This window comes from Malaclemys terrapin, chromosome 1 (assembly GCF_027887155.1).
Source record: "Malaclemys terrapin pileata isolate rMalTer1 chromosome 1, rMalTer1.hap1, whole genome shotgun sequence".
NCBI classification, from domain to species: domain Eukaryota; kingdom Metazoa; phylum Chordata; order Testudines; family Emydidae; genus Malaclemys; species Malaclemys terrapin.
This window is the reverse complement of record NC_071505.1, coordinates 61,885,601-61,900,134: the sequence shown is the minus strand read 5'-3', so window position 1 is coordinate 61,900,134 and position 14,534 is coordinate 61,885,601. Positions and strand designations below refer to the sequence as shown.

Below are 14,534 nucleotides of genomic sequence, written 5' to 3'. Positions count from 1 at the left end.
GGGTCCGCCTCCTTTCTCAAGCTGCTAAAAGGCATTAAAGACAACTCAAAATAACAGCTGGTCAAAAAACAGTGGAAATCTTCTGTGACATATTTTCATCAAAACTTCAAAAATTCTCAACCAGCTCTACTAAAAGTACCTAAAATACTAGGTCAAACATAATTTTCCCATATTGATAACTGCTGTAGATGCCAAAGAGATGTTATGCAGACCTGAATGGCATGAGACAGGTCCCTGAGGCAATCTGGGGCATTTTCTGTATTAAAACAAGGTCCATGCTACGAAAAAGCTTGAAAAAAACATTGGACTAAAAATGTCTTCCAGATAATAAGACCCACTACCTGCGATGTGCCAGGTGGCATGGATATAGTGAAGATGGGATTGCTGCTTTGCATGATGCCATCTTGACTACCTCTTGCCAAGAGTCAAATCTACTGAATCTTTTTTGTTCAGCAGAAAAGTGCACATAGACTGTAAGGACGTAAAGAATTCGGTCTTTACCAATTTTATTTAAAAACTAAACAATTTAACGGCTGACTAGAAAGTGATCATCTCACAGCCCAAAAGATACAAATGTGACATTTTTACGTAAGAGGTCCCTTGTCCTCCTCCACTCTTATTTTTAAAAGTAATGTATGCCAAGACCAGTAGAAAAGAATTGCATGAGCCATAGCACCCTACAAAACAAACTAGCACACTATCAGATCTAGGACTTCATGTGATGGATGACAAAAATCTAGCAGACAGGAAAACCATTTACAATATGGTACAAAATATTGACAAAAATCTCAAACAGTGAAAATAGGAATCAGATCTAAGCTTAGGATATTTGTACTGATGTAACCACACTGATATAGCTACACCAGTGGAAATGCTTAATGTACACGTGACGCCTTGGTGCAAACAAAAGCTTGCACTTGTGATGATTGGGCCTACAAATTTACACTAATTGTGAGTTCAACTGTAAAAAGTTAGAGAAAGTTTATAAAATGTCTCTAACCTATAACAAATGTTGATGCGAGAAGGTGCAAAAGGGAGTAAGACTGTATTAACCTAAACAAAAAGGCCTACTGATATAATTCAAGGACTATGTTAAGGTCATGCCTGGTAAACAAGAGAAGTGCTGGACTGGAAATAAACAGACCAAAACTGTTTTGTTGGAAATTAGGCCTAATTGGGGGGGTGGAGGGGATGAGCTATTCCAGTGGCACTCAGCCTTTCCAGGCTGTACCCCTTTCAGGAGGCTGATATCTTGCATATCCAAAATTTCACCTCACAAAGTATTTGCTTACAAAATCAGACATAAAAATACAAAAGTGTCACAGCACACTATCACTGAAAAATTGCTTACTTTCTCATTTTACCATATAATTATAAAATAAATCAATTGGAATATAAATATTGTACTTACATTTCAGTTTATAGTATATAGAGCAGTATAAGCAAGTCACTGCCTCTATGAAATTTTAGTTTCTACTGACTTTGCTAGTGCTTTTTATGTAGCCTGTTGTAAAACTAGCCAAATACCTAGGTGAGTTGATGTACTCCTTGGAAGACCTGCATACTCCTCAAAAAAAAAAAAAAATACCCCTGGTTGAGAAACACTGAGCTATTCTGCCCATCATTCCCTTTCTGGGGTCTTCAAAAAGAGACTTCAGGAGGAAAAGCTATCTCTGGTGAATGCTGGCTGGCTAAAAGACAAGAGAAGGGGAAGGTTGTTTTCCTATGGATAGATGTTAATAACAGCAACAATACCAGCTCCAGCCCATCTCAGCTAACTTTTCTCAAAAATAACAGTAATTACTATATTCAGTACCATCTAAAAGACTGCACACAAGGGTTTTCTTTTTCTATTTTTGTAATCTTCTAAAGCAGGGGTGGCCAACCTGTGGCTCTGGAGCCACATGCAGCTCTTCAGAAGTTAATATGCGGCTCCTTGTATAGGCACCGACTCTGGGGCTGGAGCTAAAGGCGCCAACTTTCCAATGTGCCAAGGGGGTGCTCACTGCTCAACCCCTGGCTCTGCCACAGGTTCTGCCACAGGCCCTACCCCTACTCAACCCCTTCCTGCCCCTCCCCTGAGCCTCCATGCCTTCGCTCCTCCCCACCTCACAGCCTCCTGCACACCCGGATCAGCTGTTTTGGGAGGTTCAGGAAGGTGGGGGGTGCTGATCAGCAGGGCTAATGGTGGGTGGGAGGTGCTGGGAGCTGATGTGGGGGGGGCTGCCGATTACTGTGGCTCTTTGGCACTCAGGCTGGCCACCTCTGTTCTAAAGACTCTTCACAGCTGAAGGGAATAAGGGATGTTTTTAAAATGAAAGACTTACTTAATACTTTACATTTCAAATGGTCTAACTTTCTGTTTTCCCCCTGTATCTTTAATAAAGGGTTTAAAAATGTTTAATAATGAGTTTGCCATCGTATTAAGAGAGCTCAGATCTTTGCATTCCAAACCCTGAACCTTATTTAAAACAGTTTCACGTTGGACAGTTATAGGGTCATATTAACACCTTTGTTTTTGCGGCCCATATAGTCCTTCCTAACTAATACAATACACCATTGCAACTTACTCCAGTTTCACCCTAGCCAAGGTAAAAAATAACCATTCCCGCAGCATCATAAACCTCAATTTAAAGGAATAATAGGATGATACTGTTTTATTCCTTTAAAATTTCATAGGGGCAGTGACTGTATTCTGACCTGCTTTTAACCATCTTCAATCAACTTTCTAGTTAACTTCTAAAAATATAACTTCCTACATCTTTTCCTTCCTTTTGTTTTGCTTCCTTTCCCATTCTGGCTTCACTCCTCCTTTTTTGTTATAATAGTTCAGAATGTATCTTTTTATGTGTATGCAGCATCTATTACTACCTCTTTTTTGTCTCTCTCTTTACCACCACCACCTCCTCCTCTTCTTCCCAAATCCACTCACTCTTTTCTCTCCCTTAAATATTTACAACTAGGATGATACTGACTGATGTTACTAAAATGGAGGCACTCAGAAAGAGAGAGTGCATTTAAAACTTTGGGGAGAAGTGGACAATACAGAACACATAGTACACAACATAGCGGGACAAGAAAAGTATATAAGGTAAGGCAAAAACTGAGAAAAAAGGAAACATACTAAAAATGCCAGAAAAGATACACAATGCCTCTTCTGTAATCTCTCTCCTTTTTCCCAGAGCAAGGGAGCGGATTTTTCATTAAAACTTATTTTTTCAAATTGCTAAGAATAATTTCTCACACATCTTTGTACCTTGGACATTAGAGTAGAATGTCTCTGTCTCAACCTGTCCTTTGTCCTCCTTGCACGACTGCGCCTTTCTGAACTAGCTCTAAAAACTTTGTTTCATTTTCACTTCTAGCTTATGTTCACTGATGAGGAAGTAGTTCTGTATAGAGACCTAAAGCAGTCTAGCAGTTTAATTTGTTCTTCCCAATGACTCATATATTGGTATTTTAGGTTTTGGTTTAGTATCCTGACCATTTTTCAGTTTTTGGTGGGGAGGTTTGCTCTATTTGTCAGCAGGTTAGTGTTTGGTGAATCCAGGAAAGGATTGTATATAGTACGAATGGATTGTGGATTATTTTGATTTAATTTTTGATCTTCTAGTGGGCAGAGCATGGACTGCTTTGGTTGAGATGAGAAGTTTAGTGCTCTTTTCTTGTATGTTAGTCAGCAGGAGGAATTGACCCAGTTTTGCTTTGCATGCATAATACCTAGGACTTGAAAAATTTACCAGACCTCTAATACGGTGTGGTCTCCAAAGTGGGGTGTGCAAGAGGATCCTTGGGGGTGCACGGCAGGAGGAGTGCTTTTTTTTTTTTTTTTTTTTGCTTCAGCAAAAATGGTAGAGCCAGCGCAGCAGGGGGTGCGTGCTCAAAAATTTTGTACTGATATGGGTGCGCGATCAAAAAAGTTTGGAGACCACTGCTCTAACTTAAAGCTGAGAGGTCCCTCTGTCTAGGGACAACGCCTAGAGGCGAAGGCAAAGTCTGACCATCCCCACACCAAAGCTGCTGGGATTCCTACTAAGGTACTCTTCTTGGGAACTCATCCATTGTTGTTTCTAGTAAATTCAAAAGCCTTTACCCCCTAGAAAGGAGGAGCATTCTTTTTCTCTGAAACTCCTGGCTTCTAGTCTGCTGTCCTTCTCTCTGCTTCTGCTTTTTGGGCCTCCTCCCAGGCAAATATCATTATTTGTATTATGAAGATGCCCAAAACCTACAATGTGCTAGTTGTACAAACATTTAAGACATTAACTATGCCCCCAAGATCTTAAGAACATAAGGGTCAGACGGGGTCAGACCATTTGTCCATCTAGCCCAGTATCCTGTTCACTTCAGAGGGAATGAACAGAACAGGGCAATTCATCAAGTGATCCATCCACTGTTGTTCAGTCCCATCTTCTGGCAGTCAAAGGGTTAGGGACACCTAGAGCATGGGGTTGCATCCCTGGCCATCTTGGCTAATACCCACTGATGGACCTATCCTCCATGAACTTATCTAATTCTTTTTTTAACCCAGTTATAGTTTTGGCTTTCATAACATCCCCTGGCAACAAGCTCATTGTGTGAAGAAGTGCGAAGAAGTACTTCCTTCTGTTTATTTTTAAACCTGCTGTCTATTAATTTCATTAGGTGACACCTGGTTCTTGTGTTGTGTGAAGGGGTAAATAACACTTCCTTATGCACTTTCTCCACACCATTCATGATTTTGTAGACTTCTATCATATCGCCCCTTCATTGTCTCTTTTCTAAGCTGAAAATTCCCAGTCCTTTTAATCTCTTCTCATATGGAAGCTGTTCCATCCCCCTAATCACTTTTGTTGCTCTTCTCTGTACTTTTTTCAACTCTAATATATCTTTTTGAGATTGGGCAACCAGAACTGCACCCATATTCAGGGCATGGATATACCATTGATTTATATAGGGTATTATGATATTTACTATCTCCTTATCTATCCCTTTCCTAATAGATTCTAACATTGTTAGGGTTGGGTTTTTTTGGCTGACTGAGCAGATATATTCAGAGAACTATTCACAATGATTCCAAGATCTCGGTCTTGAGTGGTAACAGCTAATTTTGACCCCTTCATTTTTGTAGGTATAGTTGGAATTATATTTTCCAACATGCATTATTTTGCACTTATCAACACTGAATTTCATCTGTCATTTTGTTATCCAGTCACCCAGTTCTCCGATACCTTTGTAACTCTTCCCAGTCGGCTTTAGACTTAACTATCTTGAGTAATTTTGCATTGTCTGCTAACTTTGCCACCTCACTGTCTATCCCTTTTTCAAAACCATTTATGAACATGTTGAACAGGACTGATCCCAATACAGATCCTTGGGGGACCGAACTTTTTACCTCTCTCCACTGTGAAAACTGACCATTTATTTCTACCCTTTATTTCCTGTCTTTTAATCAGTTACTGATCCATGAGAGGACCTTCCCTCTTATCCCATGACTGCTTACTTTGCTCAAGGGCCTTTGGTGAGGGACCTTATCAAAGACTTTCTGAAAGTTCAAGTACACTGTATATACTGGATCACCCTTGTCTACATGATTCTTGAACAGCCTTCCCTCCCCCCCTCCCCCAGATTGGTGAAAAGCCACATGGAGTTTTCCCCAACACATCATATCCATCTGTAAAAAGAACAGGAGTACTTGTGGCACCTTAGAGACTAACAAATTTATTTTGTTAGTAGCCCACGAAAGCTTATGCTCTAATAAATTTGTTAGTCTCTAAGGTGCCACAAGTACTCCTGTTCTTTTTGCGGATACAGACTAACACGGCTGCTACTCTGAAACATATACATCTGTGTGTCTAATAATTCTGTTATTTACAATAGTTTCAACTAGAGCTGTTGCACGATTAAACAAAAGAAACAGTATTTTTCAATTCACTGTTGTAGGTGGCATCACAAGATATTTATGTGCCAGGTGCACTAAAGATTCATATGCCTCTTCATGCTTCAGCCATCGTTCCAGAGAACATGCTTCTATGCTGATGACACTTGTTTTAAAAAAAATGCATTAATTACATTTGTGACTGAACTCCTTGGGGGAGAATTGTACGTCTCCTGCTCTGTTTTACCCACATTCTGCCATATATTTCATGTTATAGTAGTCTCGGATGATGACCCAGCACATACAGTTCATTTTAAGAACACTTTCACTGCAAATTTGACAAAATGCGAAGAAGAGACCAATGTGAGATTTCTAAAGATAGCTCCAGCACTCGACCCAAGGTTTAAGAATCTGAAGTGCCTTCCAAAATCTGAGAGGGATGAGGTGTGGAGCATGCTTTCAGAAGTCTTAAAAGAACAACACTCTGATGCAGAAACTACAGTACCCAAACCACCAAAAAAGAAAATCAATCTCCTGCTGATGACATCGGACTCAGATAATGAAAATGAACCTGTGTCAGTCTGCACTGCTTTGGATCATTATTGAACAGAACCGGTCATCAGCATGGACGCATGTCCTCTGGAATGTTGGTTGAAGCATCAAGGGACATATGAATCATTAGCGCATCTGGCATGTAAATCTCTTGTGATGGTGGCTACAACAGTGCCATGCAAACACCTGTTCTCACTTTAGGTGACATTGTAAACAAGAAGCAGGCAGCATTATCGTCCATAAATGTAAACAAACTTGTTTCTCTTACCGATTGGCTGAGCAAGAAGTAGGATTGAGTGGATTTATAGGCTCTAAAGTTTTACATTGTTTTATTTTTGAGTGCAGTTATGTAACAAAAAAAACCATGTGTAAGCTGCACTTTCATGATAAAGAGATTGCACTACAGTACTTAGAATTGTAGAACCTGACTTGCTAAAGTTTATTCTTTTCTATTTTCCTCAGTAGGATATCTTTTTGTCTCTAACTGCCGGCTTTTATTCTCCTCTATGAACTTATCTAATTCTTTTTTGAATCCTGTTATAGTCTCGGCCTTCACAACATCCAAAAGCTGCAATTATTCCAACAGCTGGAATTTTTTCTTAAATGAAAGTTTGAAAGCTTGTATTCCACAAAAGATAGTATTTCCCATCTCCTTCTCCCTCTGCCCCCATTTCCCATAGGGACCTAGCTGAAGAGATTACAAGATTTAAAAACATAAAATAATTCAGTGGTTCTCAAACTTTTGTACTGGTGACCCCTTTCACCTTTGGGTGCAACACCCCTTATAAATTAAAAACACATTTTTATATATTTAACATTATAAATGCTGGAGGCACAGTAGGATTTTGGGTGGAGGCTAACAGCTCATAATCCCACATCCCTCGCAACCCCCTGAGGGGTCCCAACCCCCAGTTTGAGAATCCCTGAAATAATTGAATGCACCGCGGTTCCGTTTTGAGATGAGGTCATTAAAGCTTATATACATCCATGAACAAATCAGGATAATGTTTTTGGAGTCCCATCCAGGCACCAACTCAATGCCTTACCCACCATGTATATCACTTACAGGGAAACTCCCTCCTCCATCTGCACAGACTTTAAAGGTAGCTTGTAAAATCTCTCGCTCCAGTACCAAAGAATTCTGTTGTGTTTAATGTTTAAGAGGTTGAAAATCTAACAAACGCGACCACAACTCACCAGCGTGTTACCCCAAGGCGAGCCCCAGGCTGATGCTCGCTGCCCTGGGACTGGAGCCCAGCTTGGGGAACCAAAGGTACCTTACTGACCTGCCCCACTCCCAGCACCGGGGGGCAGATGACACGGGGCCTGGTCAGGTCACCAGGACGGTGGGGGACCGGCATAGCGCTGGGCTATTGGGGGGCTGGAGCGCAGCCCAGCAGAGGGGCGGGCTCACCAGGCTGGCTCCTGTTCCCTCTCCCCACTCGGTCCCGAGCTCACGCGGAAAGTCACTGGCGGGCCTGAACCCCGCCACCCCCTCGGCCCCGGATTGTCACAGCCCAGCCTCCGGCAGCGGCCCTAACCCCGGCTCCCAACACAGCGCTGAGACCGCCCCTCCCCCCGCGGGACCGGCCCGGCCCGGCCCGGCCCTACCTGCAGGCAAGGGCCGCGTCCCAGCACCGCGATCCGCGTCTCCCGCCCGGCCGTACCAAGCTAAGGCTTGTTCCCGCCGCTTCCGGCTTCCTGCAACGGCGGCAACGGGGAGGCGGGGCAGTGCCACTGCGTGTCAGGCCAGGCCAGGCCGTGCCTCCGCGCGGGAGCTTCCCACGGGCGCCCAGGGCCCAGCCGGGGGAGCGTCCCACGGTGGGGAGCCCTGCGGCAGACCCCAGCCCGCTCGGCTCCAGCTACACCGATCTCATCCCCGTCCCCCGACATCCCCCTCCGCCCGCACCCCCCGTCCCTCCTCACCCCGCCCGTCCCCCGACGTCCCCCTCCGCCCGCACCCCCCGTCCCTCCTCACCCCGCCCGTCCCCCGACATCCCCCTCCGCCCGCATCCCCGTCCCCCGACATCCCCCTCCGCCCGCACCCCCCGTCCCTCCTCACCCCGCCCGTCCCCCGACGTCCCCCTCCGCCCGCATCCCCGTCCCCCGACATCCCCCTCCGCCCGCACCCCCCGTCCCTCCTCACCCCGCCCGTCCCCCGACATCCCCCTCCGCCCGCATCCCCGTCCCCCGACATCCCCCTCCGCCCGCACCCCCCGTCCCTCCTCACCCCGCCCGTCCCCCGACATCCCCCTCCGCCCGCACCCCCCGTCCCTCCTCACCCCGCCCGTCCCCCGACATCCCCCTCCGCCCGCATCCCCGTCCCCCGACATCCCCCTCCGCCCGCACCCCCCGTCCCTCCTCACCCCGCCCGTCCCCCGACGTCCCCCTCCGCCCGCACCCCCCGTCCCTCCTCACCCCGCCCGTCCCCCGACATCCCCCTCCGCCCGCATCCCCGTCCCCCGACATCCCCCTCAGCCCGCACCCCCCGTCCCTCCTCTCCCCCGACCGACCCCCGACATCCCCCTCCGCCCGCACCCCCCGTCCCTCCTCTCCCCCGCCCGCCAGCCCCCTCAGCCGCACCCCCCGTCCCTTCTCACTGCCGCCCGTCCCCTGACATCCCCCTAGCCAAATGTCCCTCCTTGTAGCCCACCTGTCCCCTCCCCCCTACCCACCACTGCCATCCCTCTTCACACTCTCACACATACCCCATCATGACAGGTTTCAGAGTAGCAGCCGTGTATCCGCAAAAAGAACAGGAGTACTTGTGGCACCTTAGAGACTAACAAATTTATTAGAGCATAAGCTTTCCTGGCATCCAAAGAAGTGAGCTGTAGCCCACGAAAGCTTATTCTCTAATAAATTTGTTAGTCTCTAAGACACCCCATCATGTATTTCCAATGGGTTTCACTGCTCTTTGCCAACGGCCAAAGAGTCGTGTGTTCAGTTTCAGCTTCTGGAGGGGAGTGTTCTCTTGTGGTTAGACTTATGCACCCACCCTAGCTCCTGTACCTCTTATCCCTCTAGATGGCTTCAGCCCGTTCCCCCCCTTAACTCCATAGCAGCTTCTCTCCACCTACCATCCTACTACCCCCCCCCTTTTTTGTATTCTCTGTCATTCCTTCCAACCCCTGCATTCCAGTCACGCGTCCTGGCCCCCTACACCAGGAGCACAAGTGAGGTAGTATCCCTCATCTCACTTACAGTGACACTGTATCTGTCCTTCAGCACCGAGGAGGAGCCTGAGCAGGGGCAGCTATGCTAAGGCACAGCAGCCCTGGTTGGAGCATGCTCATTGCAGATGCAATCTTTGGAGAATGTAGCTGCTAAACTCTAGACAAGTATCTACTGATCATATACAAACTTTTTTTTTTCCTTTTTCTTTTTAGTGGATGCTTAGAACTAGGCCAAATGTAGGTGAATTTTCAAAGGAACTTCAGAAGGCACAGTCATGACACTAAAGTGACACCCCACCCCCATCCTGCACCACTCCCAAATTTCAAGTTCCCACCCCAAAGCATGAAGTCCGAAAGCTTCTCAACAAAACAGTTGTGAGCATTTTTTGTTAACAATAGGGGCAACACTATTTTTCCCTAATCTCATTTTCTAAAACTTGAACCATTTTATCTGAAACTTAACAAAAAAAAAAAAAAATAGCCTGAGGCAAACATAGATAGTTTCATCCTGAAGTGTTAAAGTTTGGTAAAGTTACAAGATATGAAAACAGTCTTAAAACATAAAGCATCAGGCAACCTTAACTGTAGGCAGCACTACCAGGTCTGTGTGTAAAATACACAAAAACAGTAAATCTATTAATGTTTCTGAGAACATTTGAGGTTGCTTTGCCAATGCCAAGGTTTGAGAGCAGAAAATTAAAGCAGTCATCTAAATTCAAAGTAGAATGATGTTCTACATTTGTTATTGCTTTATATATGCAGTATTCATCAAAGCTGATCTTTGTGAGCCAGAATAGGAGAAATCTTACCTAATCATATCCTTTCTACTAGCAGCACCTCCCACAATTCTGAGACATGAGGTATTCCCCTCTTGTCTGCAGTTTGCAGGGGCAGTTCAACATTGAAACATAGCCCCTACTAATCCCCTCCCCTTCTCCAGCTTGCTGCCAGATGATTCATTAAAAAGCTGTGGAAAAGCTTTAGAATGTGGTTAGTAACAATAATTCAATGCCAAGCAGTAAATTATGTACAGTAGGCTAAGTAGCCCACAAATAGTAGACATAAAAAGTTAAAGTTTGTTCCTTTGACTAATGAAGCCATACCAGGGAGGGTAGAATCATGGAAGACATTGCTAGCAGCAAGAAAGTTATCGTGTAAAAAATTTCCCATTTTGTAGCCCAGTATCTGAGACATATATGAAGTAGTGAGCAGTGAAAATAAATAGAGATGGATAAAGTAGTAGAATGAAATAGGGAGATTCCCCCACAAAATTAATTGCCAAAAGGGCAAACTGTTTCTGGATCACCAAACGTAGCACCTGCTTGGCAAAGGATGCCTGTGCAGAGGACAGAAAGTCCATTTTCTAGTGTCTGTTATGTCCTAACTGATTAAGAGCTTCTGGAACGAATCACACAAAGTATATAGTTTTAAAGTAAGATTCCATAGATCACTGGTTTAATCCAGTAGGTCACAGCATGCAGCTTCTCTGGTTGTAGCTAACTGAACCTCCCCTAGTCAAAATGAAAGTGTGGAATGGACTAAAGTGATCCAACTGCTATACTTATTCTAAAAAGACTGACACAAATAACAGAATGGATTCTCCATGAACACTAGCGTCTAACAAACATAAGTTAATAGAGGCCCCTGTGGCTGCCCTACAGATTTCCTCAGTGGAAGCAGAGATTTGTGACTTCATGAGTAGAAAGAAAGATCTTGTGCCTTGATTATGTCAGGAACAGGTGAATCTGATGCCTTGTCTGTCTCTATAATGCATACCTTGACCAATCTGGTCACAGTTTGGACACCTAGAGGTGAGCCTTGGCACTTCAGGCAGAGCCGACTCTAGGCACCAGCGTTCCAAGCATGTGCTTGGGGCAGCACTTCTGAAAGGAGGGCATTCTGGCCCTTTCCGGGCGGCACTCCGTTTTTTGTGGGGTTTTTTTGGTTGTTTTTTTTTGCTTCTGTGGCGGCACTCCGGCTTTTTTGCTTGGGGCAGCAAAAAACCTGGAGCCAGCCCTGACTTCAGGTGAAAGGAAATGATCTTGTCAATTCAGTGCACTTAAAACAGATCTTTAGTGTTCTATGAACATCCAGATTATGCCACCGTTTTTCTTCAGGATATTGTGGCTTTGGACTGAATGGCAGGACTACCTTCTGTGAGGAATAGAAAGAGTTTACTTTTGGCAAGAAGATTCTGGGGTCATGATGAATTTCCTGCCTGGATAAAGCTGCCAACTCTAAAAAACTCATTTTGCAGATGTGATAGTGACCAAGAAACAGGTTTTGTCGGATAGACAGAATGGTGTGACTAATGTTCATGATTTAAAACTGTGTGTGGCAGGGCTTCTAGCACCAGTGGGTCCCATATACAAAAGATAGGTCTAGCCAGTCTGACTGGTCTGAGAGATCTGGGTACTTGAGGATTATCTGCCAATGAACCCAGAAGACCTGGTGTGTAAGATGCTACATATATCTGACACCTAGCATGCAACAGTGGTGGGCTGGGATCCTTTTTCCCCACTATCTTGAAGAAAGCCCAGAATAGCTGGGATGCTAGGGTCCTTGGGGCTTCTGTTGTTTCCTGACATGAGCTAAACCTAATCCAGATGGGGCAGTAGGCCTTTAGTGTCGAAGCCCATGTAGAGAAGAGTCAAGTCCCAACAACTTTGGAGGACAGACTGAATGCAATTAATATTCCCTCTCAATAGCCATGCTATCAGCGGTAGACATTTTGGGTCTGGATGAAGGATAGGGTGTTCATGATGGGTTTTGGTCTCCCTGATAGATACCATGGGTGTTCTAGTGCCAAGTCTACCAAAACTGAAAACCAGTGTCTTGGAACGATCACCTTTGCTATTTCTCACCTTATCTTCTGATCTTCCCTAGAAGAAATAGATATGCATAAAGAAGGCCCTGTGGCCAGCTGTATGAATTCTTAGAGGCTGTGCTACCACATCTGGTTTTGCCACATAATCTGCAGTTCCAGGTTCCCCTGACAGAGGAGAGCTCTCCTTCCTCAGTAGAAGAGAGAGTGCTTGAGGCAGAGTTCTTATATTTCTTTCCTTTTCATTTTTTTGGCCCTTTTCATCTGCTTTGCAGGAGTTGCCACCCAGCCCTAGCAGGGTCTCTTGTGACACTTTATCTAGTGCCTTCAGTTGCTTAGATACGTCTTTTTTTGTGTGTGTCCTCCACCTCAGAGTCACACACTCCATGCTGGGGGGGTGGGGCCTCATTGCTTGAGTCCCTGGGTTTGTTTCAGAAGGGGAGTGGTGTACTAGCCCAGAGCACTTAGGACTCACTTTCAATATTTGTGGGGGCATGAGATAGCCCTTAAACTTTTTTCTCTCTTCTGGCCCTGGTCTACCCCAGGACTTGGCCCCTGAACTGGTAGGCTGGTATCCTCCTGACCCTTGGATTGCCTCCTTGACATGGTCTGCTGCTCCTGATTAGGTCTTTCCACACTGGAGTTGTGGCTCCTTAGGACAAATAGGGACCAGACACGTCTGGTCAGCTCTAGCAGGCCATGCCCTTGTAGTAAGAGGGTCAGCAGGCTGTGAACGAGGGGGCATAATTTGCACTCGGAAGAGCCTGTAAGTTCTGCCTCACATATGGACACTGCTTTGGTTTAGCTCTTCAAAGTTCCACAACCAGCTAAGAAGCTGCAGCACCTTTTCCAAAAACACTTAGCTTGTATCCTAGGAGAGTACCTGGGCTTCTGTTAGGCACTTAAATCTGTCATGCAGTTATAGCTCCTTTCACTCATGCTTGTGGCTTGTACACAGGCAAGTGGAGTACATGATAGAGAAGGTGTCATAAGGAGATTGCAAAAGAGGCATGCGCTAGAAGGGAATATGTGGTAGAATAAGGTCAAAAGAAGCCAATGCCTGAGGAGGAAGGAGGGGGGGGGGGGGGAGAGAGAAGAGTGAACCTCAGCATGCATGGATTTAGAATCTGTGTTGGTTGACTGCTCTCATACTCAAAGAAAGTGCCCATTTAGCATCTCACAAAAAAGAATCAAGAATTTGGGCTGGTGAGCCCACTCATGGTCTGGAAGGATTGTCATCACCAGACTCCCCTCCTTGGAAGTATCTGCATGTGTTTAACACTCATAGGATGCTCTTCCTGCCTCAGTGAAGATTACAGGTACCACTTAAGAGTTGGAATTACAGTAGAACCTCAGTTTCACAAACTCCAATCTTACAAATGACCAGTTATACAAACCATTTATCCTCAAAGGGTGGAGAGAAGAGCACAGTCTCACTAAACCTGAAATCCAGGCATGTAATTGTGAGTGAGTGCTGCAAGCCCATTATTCATTTGCCTCAGCAGGTGGGAAAGAGGTGGGTGAAACTTGGACTCTGCCCCAAACATGCCAGCCAGCTGAAGGGGCACATGAAAGGTAGTAATTTGCTATTGTCCAGGACCAAATACAGCCAGGAACAAGTAGGAAGAAATCTGGCTTGAGGCAAAATTGCTACCTTGCACCCTCCAGTCTAGCCCCTACATAATTAGTAGGGCTGTTAAGCAATTAAAATTAATTGCAATTAATTGCATTGTTAAACAATTTATTTAAATATTTGAGGTTTTCTACATTTTCAAATATATCAATTTCAATTACAACACAGAATACAAAGTGTACAGGACTCACTTTACATTTATTTTTGATTACAAGTATTTACACTGTAAAAAACAAAAGGAACAGTATTTTTCAATTCACCTAATACAAGTACTATAGAGCAATCTCTTTATCATGAAAGTTAAACTTACAAGTTTAGAATTAGGTACAAAAAAACTGCATTCAAAAATAAAAAATTAAAACTTTTGAGCCTACAGTCCACTCAGTCCTATTATTCAGCCAATTGCTGAGACAAACAAGTTTGTTTACATTTGCAAGAGATAATGCTGCCCACTTCTTGTTTACATCACCTGAAAGTGAGAACAGGCATTCTCAT

At 44.8% G+C, this 14,534-nt stretch overlaps 1 protein-coding gene across 3 annotated transcripts in view; it reads right to left on the bottom strand.

Annotated features, from left to right (window-relative positions):
- Window positions 1–8,244, bottom strand: part of TBK1 (TANK binding kinase 1) — a 60,456-nt gene extending 52,212 nt beyond the window's left edge. For 2 of the 3 annotated variants that reach the window (XM_054025542.1, XM_054025572.1), the window contains exon 1: window positions 8,018–8,093. The gene's annotated coding sequence lies outside the window, so the exon portion shown is untranslated. Of the gene's footprint in view, window positions 1–8,017 lie in introns of all 3 variants that reach the window. The other variant, XM_054025551.1, reaches the window with a different exon arrangement.
- Between the last annotated feature and the right edge of the window lie 6,290 nt (window positions 8,245–14,534).